The sequence below is a fragment of the Varroa jacobsoni genome, unplaced genomic scaffold (genome assembly GCF_002532875.2).
Source record: "Varroa jacobsoni isolate VJ856 unplaced genomic scaffold, vjacob_1.0 scaffold_998, whole genome shotgun sequence".
Taxonomy (NCBI): Eukaryota; Metazoa; Arthropoda; class Arachnida; order Mesostigmata; family Varroidae; genus Varroa; species Varroa jacobsoni.
In genome coordinates, this window is record NW_019213900.1 from 50,653 (window position 1) to 65,174 (window position 14,522).

General features: G+C 40.0%; 1 protein-coding gene across 7 annotated transcripts in view; it reads right to left on the reverse strand.

Annotated features, from left to right (window-relative positions):
- The window catches only part of LOC111265682 (WD repeat-containing protein 54), a 30,736-nt gene extending 16,827 nt beyond the window's left edge, over positions 1 to 13,909 (reverse strand). The window contains exons 1-4 of one of the 7 annotated variants that reach the window (XM_022842551.1): positions 13,823 to 13,900; positions 6,735 to 6,934; positions 5,762 to 6,340; positions 4,758 to 4,901 (exon numbers count right to left, since the gene is read on the reverse strand). The gene's annotated coding sequence lies outside the window, so the exon portion shown is untranslated. Of the gene's footprint in view, positions 1 to 4,757; positions 4,902 to 5,761; positions 6,341 to 6,734; positions 6,935 to 7,064; positions 7,391 to 7,807; positions 7,919 to 13,822 lie in introns of those variants that run through there. The other 6 variants (XM_086970580.1, XM_086970579.1, XM_022842560.2 and 3 more) reach the window with 6 other exon arrangements.
- Positions 13,910 to 14,522: the final 613 nt, after the last annotated feature.

Sequence of the window (14,522 nt, forward strand, 5' to 3'; positions counted from 1 at the left end):
CGACCGACTTTTCGTTTTGATCGACCGACGAACTTCGGCATAATTAGCTGCTTTGTTTTTGAGTTGATACGTTTCTCGAGACGCAGTAACTGCAAAATTCGTGAACTGAATCAGAACTGTGCACTTTTCCAAAATACTAACTAACTTGCACGAGTTATAGGGGCTTTTAGGGCTTCCGCCAACTATTCTGAAGGTTTTTAAGTACCAAAAAAGGGTCGCCTTACGACGAAATTACAATGTTACTACCTCTGCTACGAGTTAACGCAATAAGTCGATATTGTAACGTAAACTGGCAGCGTAACGTAAGTTTATCTCTACTCAATACTTTCTCAATCGATATATAATAATGTAATGCCTGTCACGATAGCTTGGTGTTCGGAAGTTCTCTTATATGATAGAAACAAATGCCTTTTAGTTAAGTCTCATACATAGTCAATATGCTACTCTTCGTAAATACTGTTTGGCAGAAGATACGCACACAGAATACTAAATACCTAAATATATCAATTAGAGGTGTACGACCACACTGTTGTATTTTTAATATCATCGAAGATTTGTAGACGTGCACACATAGGTCGGCGTCTTTTAGACAGAAAAAGACCTCTTTACTATATGCGTGGCATGAATGTTTCTTACTTACTTCGTTTGGCTGTGCCTTAAAATCTCCCAAAGTTGAGGCTGTTAACCGTTAATTGTTGTACTTCGATAAGTTTCAAGAAATTGAGATGTTTGTGATACAATCATGTCAATAGTCTCGTTTGATTGTAAAATATCACTAACTGTTGAAATTATCATTCGTTCATATAACATGTTGAAGGATCGAACGCACTTGTATAGATGCGCCGTAGCTCAGCAGTGTTGGCATATATATATATATATATATGTTGAAGATATATGCAAACATTGGGCTCAATTTAACGACAGTATTGCTTCTGTTTCGAGTTCGTGGTTGCATGTTCGAATCTGGACATTCGCGTGAGGTTTTTTCATTTAGGAAAGCATCTATTTACGTAGAGAAGATGATGACCCTGGTTGGAGGTATCAGATCGTGAAAGGACCTAGCTCGAAAAGGAAGGATCTCTTCCGTGAGAGAAGAAATGCTATTATATACCAGCAATGTGGAAAAGATATGTGTAGAGCGTACGTGGCTACGAGGCCTAGCGGCTCTATGCAACGGTCTCCATAATAGCGAAGTTCAACGAACTCCAGAACAGAAAGCTATGAGACACTCTAGTTAAAGGCTCGGTCAATCGTCAGAAGCCATATACGTTATAGGTAGCCTAGGCAGATGCGTTATCAGTTGTATGCTTTATCCTGAGTTTGTGCTACTGCCAGTAGCACCACTGCGACTACGTATAGACTTCTTAGCACCTTTCGACGTCACTCTGCTTCATCTTATCCATAATAGAGGCTTCTTTAAATGCGTCCATTGGGTGTTATCTACGCATGTAAGGATATATATATATATATATATATATATATCAGCAAGCGTCACAGTTCCCAGGATTAATGATGTATCATATTCGTTGTAAGTACAATCTGGCAGAAGCAGCGATATGGCAACGCGGCATGCGATCAGTCATAAATTTATAGGAGCTTTGCCACACCATATCCGTACAAGCCCTGAGACGTATGCTATCGTACTGCTATGGAAATCGCGTATACGCTGGCTATACGACATTTCAGTGTACCCTAGTCATTCTAACGACATCATGATTTACTGGCGAGTGCCGTTGCCAATATGTCTGTGACTGTCTTTTAATGTTCTACTTGGTATGCGACTCTGCACATTTCGATGCACATTTTCCTTGTTAAAAATTAAAAAACGTTCATATTGAGTAACGAGAGCTTCGACTAGCCTGACAGCTGCGATCATTAACATTGGTTATGCCGGAACACTGTGCACATGCGTCAGGCACATGATATATTGGCTTTTTAAAAAATATCCGCTGTACAGTACCTGGCATCCGTAATCGTCCTTTTGGTTAGACAGTTGATTTATTAGTAACTAGAATTTTCTATGTGAAGAAATTGTGAAAATGCGAATTTGTGCGATTAATCAAATGACTAGTAGTTATAAAAAAACAGTGCACTACGCTACAGTTATTACAGATGTTACGAAATGTAATGAATAACTAAAATAGTTTTTAAATCATATAAACACATCGTTATTAAATTACACAAAACGAATTTTACTTTACTTTTTCGAATAGTATTTTTTTTTTGTCTTTCAACAGCGCCTCCTCTGCTGCCGATTGTAATTTGCGCTACCGTTAATATTACCTCCTTCGACGAGTTACCGTTGGGTTGAGATACCGAACCTTACCGCTTGGGCTGTTCTCAGTGGGTTTAAACGGCTTTGGTACTCTACCATCCATTCGGGCGTCTAACCAACCGCTTTATGTCATTGTCTGCATAGGCTATTGCCACCTTTCAGACTACCCAAAGCGAACGTCGGTCGCCAAGCCTCATTGCTTATAACGGTGGTGAAATTGGCACCACACGATTCTAGATTTCTTTTTTAGAATCAATTGAATGAATTTCGCTGTATGAATGAAAATTATATCAGGGTTATTTTAAAAAATGAAAATCCTTGGCTTATTGAGATATGAAACGCTCGTACTTTGTTAACATTGTACGTAACACCGCGTATACGAATAAGATTCTGTAAACGCTTTTACCGTAATCTATAAAGGCCGCCAATTATCCCAAGTAGAAATAATAAGATGAAAGACTAAGAAAAACTTCATAATGCCTGGCGCATTGTGCTCGTAAAAGGTGGCACCAAAGTATACAAATCTAAACTATTAACAGGCAGTAAAATTGTATACATGGGTAAAAAGTAAATAATGTAAGAACTCCTATCCCTGATCGTTTAGAAAAAAATAAGCCGTATTGGTATCATAAATATACATTTAGCAGACGAGATATCCATAATTTAGTTTCCGTGTGAATTTCCTGTGGGTACAATTGACTGTAATCGATGCAACGTGAGACGATTTCCGAAGGCTCTCTGCCGTACCCAGTTTCTGGGTCTCGCACTCATAGCGCTTGCATGCCTCCAGAGTTCCGCATACTCCTAGGGTACATAGCAAACTAACATATGATGAGGCAAAAACGTTCTTTGAAAGAACGTGTAGTATCAAGAAAGGAGCAATTCTGATATCATGGCAAGCGCGTTTTCTGTAGAATCGATGTTGGTTTCTCATCTCTGATGGTGACATTTATACACCCTTGAACATGCGTTATTTCCCTCTTTTATTTTCATCGTCGCCAAACCCGTCTTCAATAAAATTATTTGCAAAACTTACGAATCAAGCGTAGCTTACATAAGCTGTAACTTATAGTTGTCAGCTAAGCTTCGAATTCAAACCGATCATATCAATTGAGCATCTGCAGTACAGTTACAAATGTGAACATTGTCTGTAATTTCAAGTGACACTATTGTTTTAGCATGCAGGCGCCTTGCACTTCTTTGGTCCCATTGCAGCTTCATCTTTTGGGCAAAAATAACATATTTACAGGACATATTCCTGTGTAAAATAGCTGAATATATGCAAAATTTCGATATGTGCCAGAATCGATATTAGGAATGGCTTCAATGCGACCGCTGATATTTTTTACCGCGAACTTTTAAATAAAAAGACAAAACATTACACTCCATCGTTGCAGGTTTTTTTTTACTTTCTAAGAAGCGATGATCAGTTTGTTTCGTTTACCTTTTCAATCACCAGGCCTAGGTTCGATACGATTTTTACGAAACAGTATTATTTCTCTCTTGATCTTTGAATTTTTCGTGGTTTGCTCAAAGAACTGCGCGACTCTTTGTGCGTGTACAGATGCTCAATTATTTGAGCTAGTTCACGAGGCTGAACCTCTATCGAAATGACTTGAAGGATTCCTAAAATCCAGCCTGATTTTGCTAACAACTTCAAGGCCGGCGACTTCAAGCAGCTTTCATGGCAGAACACGTAGATCGGGAGCTAAAACACTGCAGCATTTTATTGACCTCTATCAGTTTGTGCCACCTCGGCGAATATATATCGGTGATATATATCGTAAACATCCCGTGATCGAAGGATGGTATAATGATCTATACTGATTATCAGTGTATGCTCTTGTATTTGGCTGATTGATTACTCTAACTAACAGCTTTTCTTAGACCGGTAAAGCGTTTTCCACAAATTTCAACTTCGCTATTATTTGGGCTCTTCTTGATATCAGTTGTTAAATACTGCTTTAGTCCACACGCAGTTGTTGCAAAACGATTGCCAATGAAGCACAACTATTTTCAGCGTCATGTTGAGCTAGTGGCAAATAAGCTATTTCGGTTCATGTTGGTACATGGTATGCAACGCTAAGGAAATGGATAGATATAGATAGATAGATAGATAGACATAGATATATAGACAGATAGATAGTTGACGTCACATACAGAATGCTCTCAGGAAAACAAGCCGTTTTCAGATGGCTCAACTAATTAGGGCATGGCAAAGGTAGAGATTCTTCGCCAGTAAGTGTTGTTTGTCAGACTCTGGAATGAGTCAAGAAGATGAAAACCCTAATAGACTATTTATTATCAGAAAATCGTGCACGAAAGTAAAAGTCCTGTACCTCAAAAAGAAATTCAGCGCGAAGCTAGTGGCTATCACGAAAAAAATTAAGTACGTTCTAGGAATAACGGCAATTCAAGGATACCCTCAGTTCTCGGACAAGACAGAAACTATAGCAGTTGCAACAAATCTTAAAGTACTTACCGAAAGTCGCAAAGATACGGCGGTCAGATCGGCTATACTGGAAAGCTGGGCCAAACTAAAGAACCTAACGATGAATCCTGTGCTCGTCCCGTGAAGATACAAATCCTTGTATCGATGAGGTACGGACTCAGCGGATCTCTGCTCCTATTTAGAAACCAACAGATCAGCATAGGCGCAGTAATTGCTGATTCACTAATCTCGATATTTAGTGACATCTACAAATATTTTTAGTCATATTAGGAATATTGCTCACTTTAGTATTTCGCCAGATACCCTGCATGTCTAAATATACTGAAACTAAGAATCAGATTTGCAAAAATGGGATGACTTTAACAATTTCATTGATGGAGATACTTAGGACAACGAAGTTGAGGCGCGATGGGTTCTATTATAAATCTGACAGTAGTAATATAGCATGGCCCTCTCGTAACTATTATTCAAGCAAGCAATTACGATTCCATAAAGATTTACTCTAAATAGTCAACAGTGGAATTTCCATTTTTCTCAAAAATTGCTCGCTCCTATAATATGTATTTGAGATACTATGAGGTATGCTGTGAGGAACGTGTGTATTTTATATGAGGGTCAATATGCCATTCAAACAGCCTAGATTAGAAAGTTAAGGAGTATAAAAAGAACCTTAAAAGAACTGGCATTTGGGGGCTGTGTGTGTACCGCTTGTGGGTTGGGCGTGCACCTTTTACCCTGCGTAGCAGAAAGATTTCGGAGCCGCTTATGGAGTAGTCCAACGCTGGAAGGCGCTTCAAGCTAAGGATCGACTAAGAAAATGTAAGAAAGGTTGCTAAGTGATAACGCTATGTCCTTTGGTGAATGTCCTGTAAGTACTGATAGCGCCTAATGGCCAACGAAGTTGGAACGACTTTTATTAATAAATATGTGGCGTTTTTTTGAGCATAAACCCAATATAAGTGGTATGTAATTAAGGACATGCATCTCGGTCCCTCTGCTTACGAGTAGAGCGTACCAATATGTGGCTTACTTACCAAAAAGACCCAGCACTGTCACCAGTGCACTTCAACGTACTTGTCGTCATAGACGAGGCAGTTTTACTGAGCGCCACCGCCTAACGAGGTCAAACGTATGCAGTGCATTTAGGTTACGTGCAGAATCATTTCACCCCCGCGAGTCCTAAAAATCATCCTTTAGGTTTACCATAAGTCGTCTATAGCCGCCCAAACGAGTGGCGGTCGCGTCGGTGGCAGCAAAACAATTGAGCCAGATTTAGTGGACAATAAGGCAAATTTTCGTACAAGCGAAAGCTTGAGAAAGCAGTTCGTTGGAAGATGGGAAAATTTAATCCTAGGGCTTCCATAATCTAACATGCCCTGCTGTGTGTTAATTCCGCCTAACTGGTCAATAGCAAAGTAGAGTGAACTATGATGGCCACGCATTGATGTTTGACATGTTCTGTGTTTAGATGCCCGCCCCTGGAAGCGACATCGACCGTTGCTAGATCTCGCCTGTACCCGTGACAACGGAGTGGATACCGTGTGTGCCTGTCAAACTTAAGGACTCGGGTTCGTCTCGGTTTGAGTCCGTGCGCAAATAGACGTCGTTTCGTACTACGAGTGAGCCATATGAAGTAATGGTTTGCAAATCAAGAACAAAACAAAAAAACAATTTTTAAGTTCTATATTTTCGAAAAAACCATTTGCAGCACCTCCTTGTTTTGTGGGGGCATGTGCGGTAATTAGAACTTCTAGCTGTAGCCATTTGTAGTGATGTATATGATTTAACGAGTACGTACAATGAAAGGTATCAGTACATTAGTTTCGGATATCAAACACATCTACCTTTGGGAGACAGAAATAATGCAACAAATTCTACCTATGACCAAACTGATGCAATTTAAATAGTTACTAAAAGGTAGATTTTAGTAATCTGTACAGGGCATAGCAACACTCGGGAGATGAAGCCGTATTAATTCGACGGCTCTACGCGAGCGAATAAACACACATGTCTGATGGCCAATATGCTTTTCTGTCATAGTCCAGCCTTGCGACTATTTGATGCTCATACGAGCTCGAAGTATTGAAAGCTCACTGGCAGACGAGAAGGAGTTCGGAGATGGTAACGAGTAGGCGTTGTTCCAATAATGTCCTGGCGTCAAGGAGTTGCAGCTCACAAGGTCAGGCCATCAAGAAGGGAGGTTTGTCCTGTGTAAAAAGAAAGGCATTACGCAATGATAACATGTGATAAAACGAGCACGAAAAGTATGCTTGATATGGGCATCGACACCCAAAAAAATGAACATTTTCACGGTAAAGCGTTCTGAGTTTTACGCACGCGCACACACAGCAGTCTGCTCGTTTGAACAATTCGACAGAGTCGACAGTGGTCGTTGGACACGAATTAATAATTTTGACAAATCCAAGACAACTGATTAATATCTAAATACACAGCGAAGCCTTTGGGACGGACTGTATAGCCTGACTGGATTGCATTGCACGGGCCTGGTCGTCGAAGGCACATAAAATTTGAGATCAGGGCCCATGACATATGGTTTAGAAACGTGTGGCTAATTATTAAATAAAATCATAAAATGTGCAACAATGACGATTTTTATCCAATAACCAAAAAAGCTGTCCACGCAGAACGGTAGAACGCGGACAAAGGTCAAACAGATATTGACGGTAGATGTAGTAAGCAATCAGTAATGACGAACTCACAAGCAGGCAACAACATGACGTACGTAGGAAAATATCGTTTGAGTAAAGGTCAACTCAGCTGACTACTATCGATAAACATGGCTCGACTCGTAGTGCAAACACGAATTAACCCGTGGGTATGGGCTTGAAGACACACAAACATAAGAAGACAAGAAGATTTCGTACTTGAGAAATTGTTGTTCCGATAAATGATTATGCTCGACGATGAGAGACCAATTCTGAGACGTTGCACTGTTGCTTTGTCTGGTCAACTATCACAGATGTTGAGTAAACTACGCGTTACGTGATCAGCTTGCTAGAGAAATCATACGATTAGAGAGCGATTTGACATTAGTATACCGGAACTAGAGAAGAACTTACAAATTTCATGTTACTATAGGAACAATCGAAGTTGTTTGACGGTCTAGCCAGGACCACGAGACGACATATGAAGTTCCATCACTAGGCGTGGCAGTTTTTATAAGATCAAACCTATCGATGGCACTAGTAAATCGGAATGGACACTGAGGCTATTTTCAAGCTGATCTTTGCCGAAGACCGAGAAGATCGACAGTAACAAAAGGCGTTCGTTTATTCATTCGACGAATAAGTGTTTAGCTCAGATAAACTGTTCCGTATTGCCCATAGGCTATACACAGTTGTCGCACTTCAGTTTCGATGACCGAACGAAACGTGGTTCCGTGTATGCACGATCGGCTAATTTTGTCCAGTTGGAACAGCATGCATTGTTTTGCTCACTGACAAAAACTGTCTCTATTGCCTTCTTGCAACTAAGAGACCATCTGTAGCCATTCCCCAGTCATTCGAACGTAGTTGTCCTTTCATCGTACCGTTTCTCACACAGCCTTAATATTAACACAGTTTAACGAAATAAGCAGAACTTGAACTTATCCTAGGAAAAGCATTTACGCAACAATCCACCTGAAGATCTCAATCGCACCTGTATGCTGCCAAACCTGTTGTGAGCCATTTTACCTTAGAGCTTCTCTACTTACTGTATGTATTGGCTCACACAGCAAATGACTTTGCACTGAGCGATTATTCCCTCCGTCAGGCCAAAGACTGCGAACACACTATATGAACGTTTGCAGTGGAAGTCTCGTGCCGCTTATCTAGACGATCCCAGGAACCCTCGACACAAGAAGATGTCGTCGTGCAAGCTTCAGGTTCCTTAGAACCTCTTAATATAGTGACATCGGAAATTCGCTTCCTGCAAAGTTGTCTTCGTCTGTATAATACTGAATGCATGCAGACCCCTTTGCTGCCTGCTTACAGGAAACGTCTTAATTTAAATAGCGAATTGTTCAAGATAAAATTATTTGACATGCTTCGTAGCGCGGAATCATAGATCTGAGTGGAGGCTGGCGTGGTTTAAAAATAAAAAGAAGCTAAATTTGCCGCTGATTGATTCAACGTAGGGCGGTAAATTTGAGTTTATTTACGGTGCTGCCATTTTAACATACATTGAAGAACGAACCCCATAATGATGCAGTGCACATGCTTAATCCGCATTATGTCTACATACGATTAGCAGTGCATTACGTCCTTGCACAATTAGACAAGGAAAATAAGCGAGCTTTTATACATATGTAGAATATTAAGTAAAAATGTACAATACAGAAAAAAGTAATTTGAACAAGCTTTTGAACACACTCTAAATATTCTGTGTAATTAAATTTTAGAATTTACGAATCTAGAAAAGGCACACTCTTTTTAGGCCGAACAAGGTGCTTGCGATAGGTAACCGGGTGCATCCAGTCGTTCGTTCCGCAACGTGACATCACGTCACGTCTGAGTGCTTCTTCTCATACGAAAAAAATTTACTTCGAATCATACAACTTTTATGCCGTACCTTTGATCTAAGGATAAGCAAAAACACACTGAAGTTCTACGTCGTACTCCTCTCGTCGTGTTCTCCTATTCATAATAGACGTAACGGTAGTTTCGAGCATGTTGAAAATAAGTGAGGGGTTGCTTCAAGGCTTTTTGTTTAGAAAATGGTTAAGAACCTTGAAATTTTCCATTTCAGCTATTGGGCTCAACGTTATACTAGCACACTAAACACAGCAAACGATCTCTAGATTCACAAAAAATATATAATAAATTGAACAAAAAATAAATAGTAACGAAAACGTCTCAAGACATTCACAAAAAATGTCGCCATTAAAAATTCCTTCGGTTGACTTTGGGCACGAATCGATGTGTGTACGGTCACGCTTGAGCCGAGATAACGATCCCACGACGGACATTTCGTAGTGAATAAATCGCTGAAGATTATTGATGTTATTTACTAAATCATTTTAATTCGCTTCTGCTAGGTGGTCGCCTTTTTCCCCAATAAACATATAAAAATGATTATAGAAAATTTCATATATTTATTGCTATCTATCTGGTCATTTTGGTCAATCTATCTGGTCAATGCATGGTAATTCCACGTAATTCTCAGTGCTAGAAATACAAAACAGGGTTTCCTGACAAGGTAGCGCAAGTGGCATGTTCGTTACTTGTTGTATCCGAAAATAGTATCTGTAAGCCTTGAAATGGATATAAGGTTTCGGGATGGGTTCGTCACGGGTCGTATATAGTACGAGAAATGAGAAAGTCGGGACTTGTGCAACGCATTGGGCCTCTTCCAAAGTAACATGGCAGTATGTACACTGTCGATTATAATCGTCAGCTTGAATCTTTGCGTTAAAGTTTTTGTTTATTAGAGGGTCAGGAGGAATCCCCTTTCTCTTAAGTGTTGTCCCAATAACGCGGTTCGTCACCTAGCTGTGCTGCAGGCTGTTTGGGCAAGGCTAGTGCTTTGTGGGCTCTCCGTCTGTTTTCCGGGCTTATCGTAATAGCTGCGGTAATTGTAAACTAGCAGCCGTCGGACGCAAACTGTTTGGGCATAACGGGAGTTCGGTCCAGTTAACAATTGCATGAATACGCGTAAGGGTTATATTGGTCTTTCGATAGTATTCTCTAGTGTGTACATCTGAAATTGCGGTTTTCGTCTATAGTGAACAAACCTACTATCAAGTTTCCCAAAATGTTGATATCACGACCCGGTACATCGTTTGCGATGACTTTGTACTTTGGGCCACCCAAATACCTGGGCTAAAATCGTAACAGCATGTTTTGATGGAAATGGGTGTACATATATATATATATATATATATATATATATATATATATATATAGCGAGAGAGAGGATAATTTCGCAAGCGTTTGAATCTACTCTGTTAGAGAATATATTATACACACTAGATTTTTGGAAAAGTTATGAGGTGAGTGAGTGAGTGAGTGACAGATTTACGGATTGCGCTTAAAAAAAGTTACTCGTTCTCCATTTGAAACTAACGGTTCTGCTAGTCCAGTGTCAACGTTCACCCCTGTAATTTCCTCATACACATAGCCCTATGCAGTATTAGTTATATCGCGGGAAAATAAACTGATCGTATGAAATTTTGGTTGAAGCTTTTAGTGGTTTTGTTGGCTTCTTTCGGAGATGTGGGGTGGCGAGCTTTGTGTCTTCAAATCACCTGCCGTGAAAGATCTTCTTCTGTCAGTCTTCTTGTAGAAGCGTCGTTTTTCACCGCCGCAAACGTCTCAATGCTGGATCTGTTTGTATCTTCGAATTATTTTACGGCTGTTGTTAGCATTCTTATGGCTTGCAAATCATTGTATTTGCTCCGGAATGTTAACGGCTGTTTATTGAATGCACCTTCGACAATAGAGTCTCCCCGAGGCGTGTGTGTCAACCGAGTTCTCAATGGAGAAATACGCCAAATCTTCGTCTAAGAAATCCTCGGCCTAGTTAACTCAAGTGGATTACATAAATCGAATGTTTAAGCTTGAATTATCAATATCGCATCTAATAGAAAACATTGCGTTTAATGAATTGAAACAAAATGGGCATGCACGACCTTAGTTGTCACGTTAACGTTCTTTAATGTGACAATTAAAGTCTTCGAATTGCTAATCTGAACTTGGTGGACATCTTTCTTCTCCTGACAATATATATACATCCAGCTGTAAAACGAAAATTGTATTTGAAGCCTAGAAATGCTGCTAAGTATATCCGAGCGGTTATATAGAGCGGCTATATTCAAGTAAGAGCCCGCTCAAAACGGCGGAAGATCAAGCGATACTGAACACGTATTAATCAAAATTGTCATTAACGATCGAACTTACGTAGCTTATTCTGTACAACTTCTAAGTGCGGATATTTCAATATTTATTTAGTTACGTAATTTTATTAAAAGTTCCTTGGCGCCTTCATCTTCTAAATAGCTGATACGCTTAAGAGACCTATCAACAACGGCACGCGCAGGTTGATCGAGGCACATCAATGCGTTGTGTAAGATGTTTTGGAAAATAGGCCCTCAGGTAAAAGCTGCGAACTACGGCCTAACAGTAAAAGCGAACATATACGCGGTTAAGAGCAATAATTGCGCGTGGGTCTGTCTGGATCTGATACATAGATTCTGTTTTTGACAGTTCGTGTTCATCCTTGTTCTTAAGCCTAACACACATTAGAACGTTTCTGACAAACGACATTGCGCTATGATGAAACAGAAAAAATAAGACTAATAACCGATTGATTTTAATACTGCACGAACAGTTAAGCCGTGTCAAAGGAGACAAGCCAAACTCCATTTACCAAATATCCTCGTTGTTAATGATTTTTTCACCCGGCTCACCTTTATGGAAGACGATCCGATCAAGCTTTTGTTGTATGCGGAAGATATTGCCGTTACTAGCCAATACAACGAATAAGGATAGGGCTAAGCATAAGAGCTGATATAGAGAAACGCTTTAAAGCTAGCTTCCATGAAGGAGCATTAGCAAAACCAAAAACTAATGTATACGTTTGAAAGGAAAATTTCCGCTACGTCCTTGCTTTATTAACACACATATTGTCTATGTGTTTGTCTTTTAGCGCCACGTAGTTCTGTTGGAATGACAAATTGACTACAAAATTACTTTTTTTTTTTGGAAATACACCGTGCTGAATCTGTTCATCAGACTGCTTCTTCCAGGACAACTGGACAAGAACTTAATCGTTCTCTTTTAACATCTCTCTATATTTCAAATTTTACGTACGCTGGTTCCCAGCACAAAACCAGCCGCACATCTACGCCCGAATTCAAAACAAGGCCATGACGTGTCCCTAAGACTGTCACGCAAATACGTTACCTACTAAGCTATCACGGAGAACGGGTATGTATCTAAACCGAACTAGAATTCGCCTTAATCTATATAAAAGAAAGGCGGAGCTATATGGGACAAAGACTATATAGAACGCTCTATTTTTCCTAGACAAAGAGGTTGCTAGATTTTTTACTATAAGCAAAGAGCACTGCTATTTTTGGCGCTAAGTAGGCTTTTCAATGGCGTAAACTTTTTCCACTTTTGCGTTATTCTACATCGATCGATTAATCGTGGCCATTCGGTCCAGCTTCGTTTAACGTCTCTGACACACTTGAGAAATCTGTTTTGCTGCAAATACCCATTTATTAGCGTAACTGATCAACCCAAAACGACACGTAAGACTTATAATTGTGGTTGAACATGCCTTCTTTTTTTTATAATTACTAAAATTAAAAAAATGTGCTTACAGTTCAGTTTGAATGCCCCTCTATGCAGTCTTACTTGAGTGCCCCACGCCACTGATTATGACAGCATTTAAATGACTCAGCAAAAGATATTACGGTTGATCTGATAGACCAAACTACCACTGGTCTAAGGCGCGTACAATGGCCTACCTAGTTTTTACTACGGTTAGCATATTAGAACTCAGAAACCATACGCTTGTTTCCTCAAAATAGTACGCACAAATGGAGCGTACCCATTGGACCAAGCAGAGACCGGAATAATACGCGAGACGCTGAACGAGATAAGCAGCAACGTGCCGCACGTCTTCTATGCCTAACTTACTGTCGATAGGCTAGAGCTATTCCGGTCATTTCGAACTCCCCCCCACCCAGTAGCAACGTATTGCGTTTCCTGAAGACGCAGGCAACTTAGCTTTCTCCGTCACTAACAGGTCACAATCAGAATGTATTGTCGCTAACTTTAGTGATTGCCAAACAATTTTTACCCACTTAGTCTATGTTACCAAATGAAGATTCGTGTCTAGCAAGTATTCAAATTAATAATAATGAAAACATTATAACAGCCATTCTGCTTGTATTTAACGTGGAAACGCGTACGTTATATAGCTCGCAACTGTTTGTCTAACTCTTAAATTTTGTCAGTCGCTATAAGGTATTGCTGTGATCAGCTGGGCAAAAGTTTTCGCTTTTCAAGGCGGTACACTATCTTTTACCGTCCAGCGTAGTAGGTTAAAAGTTTTTTTAACTTCCAATTGACAAACGGATTGCTTACCTATTTATGCATTTGTTCGTCGCAAGCCACAACTAAAGATCGACGCCCTTCTAGAATCGTTTGGAAAAACATAACAATGAAAGCAAAATAGCTGAACGATAAGTAGGGTCACATAATTACTTCACTATGGCTTAAAGTGGCTCACTCAACGGCTGAATAAAATAGACCTCCTCGGTAAGCAGCAACTTCCATTCCCAACGACCTATTCTTCAATCATCTTAGCAAGCAGTCCCAAGCTCAATTCTTGCTTCGTAGTTTTTTTCACAGTAGACTAGAAATCCGGCTTCACCAATGAATCGACCTTTGCAAGACTAACCATCAAATAGGCCTGGTTAGTTGGGTCACAGGGACGCACACGAGCATCCTAGATGGGTCACTGAAATCGAGTTGAATACCTCCGGTCAAAATGCTTCTATGCTGTAATCTGTTCTGTAGAATGAAATGCTTTTCGTGTGTAGTGTTCAAAAGTTTCAACGTGATTTTATCTACGCTAACAATCATAAGCGATTTAGTAGTCGCTGGTAGCGAGGCTCGACGACACCTTCGAGTTAATCTATATAAACGCACTATCAATCAAGGATACAACGAGACGATGATAGACAAAAAACCAAGTCGATGGGCAAATTTTCCGCCGGAAGTTTTCATGCAGCTTTTCTAGAAGAACTTACTTCTAGCTAGCATGCATAGGTATATTATAACT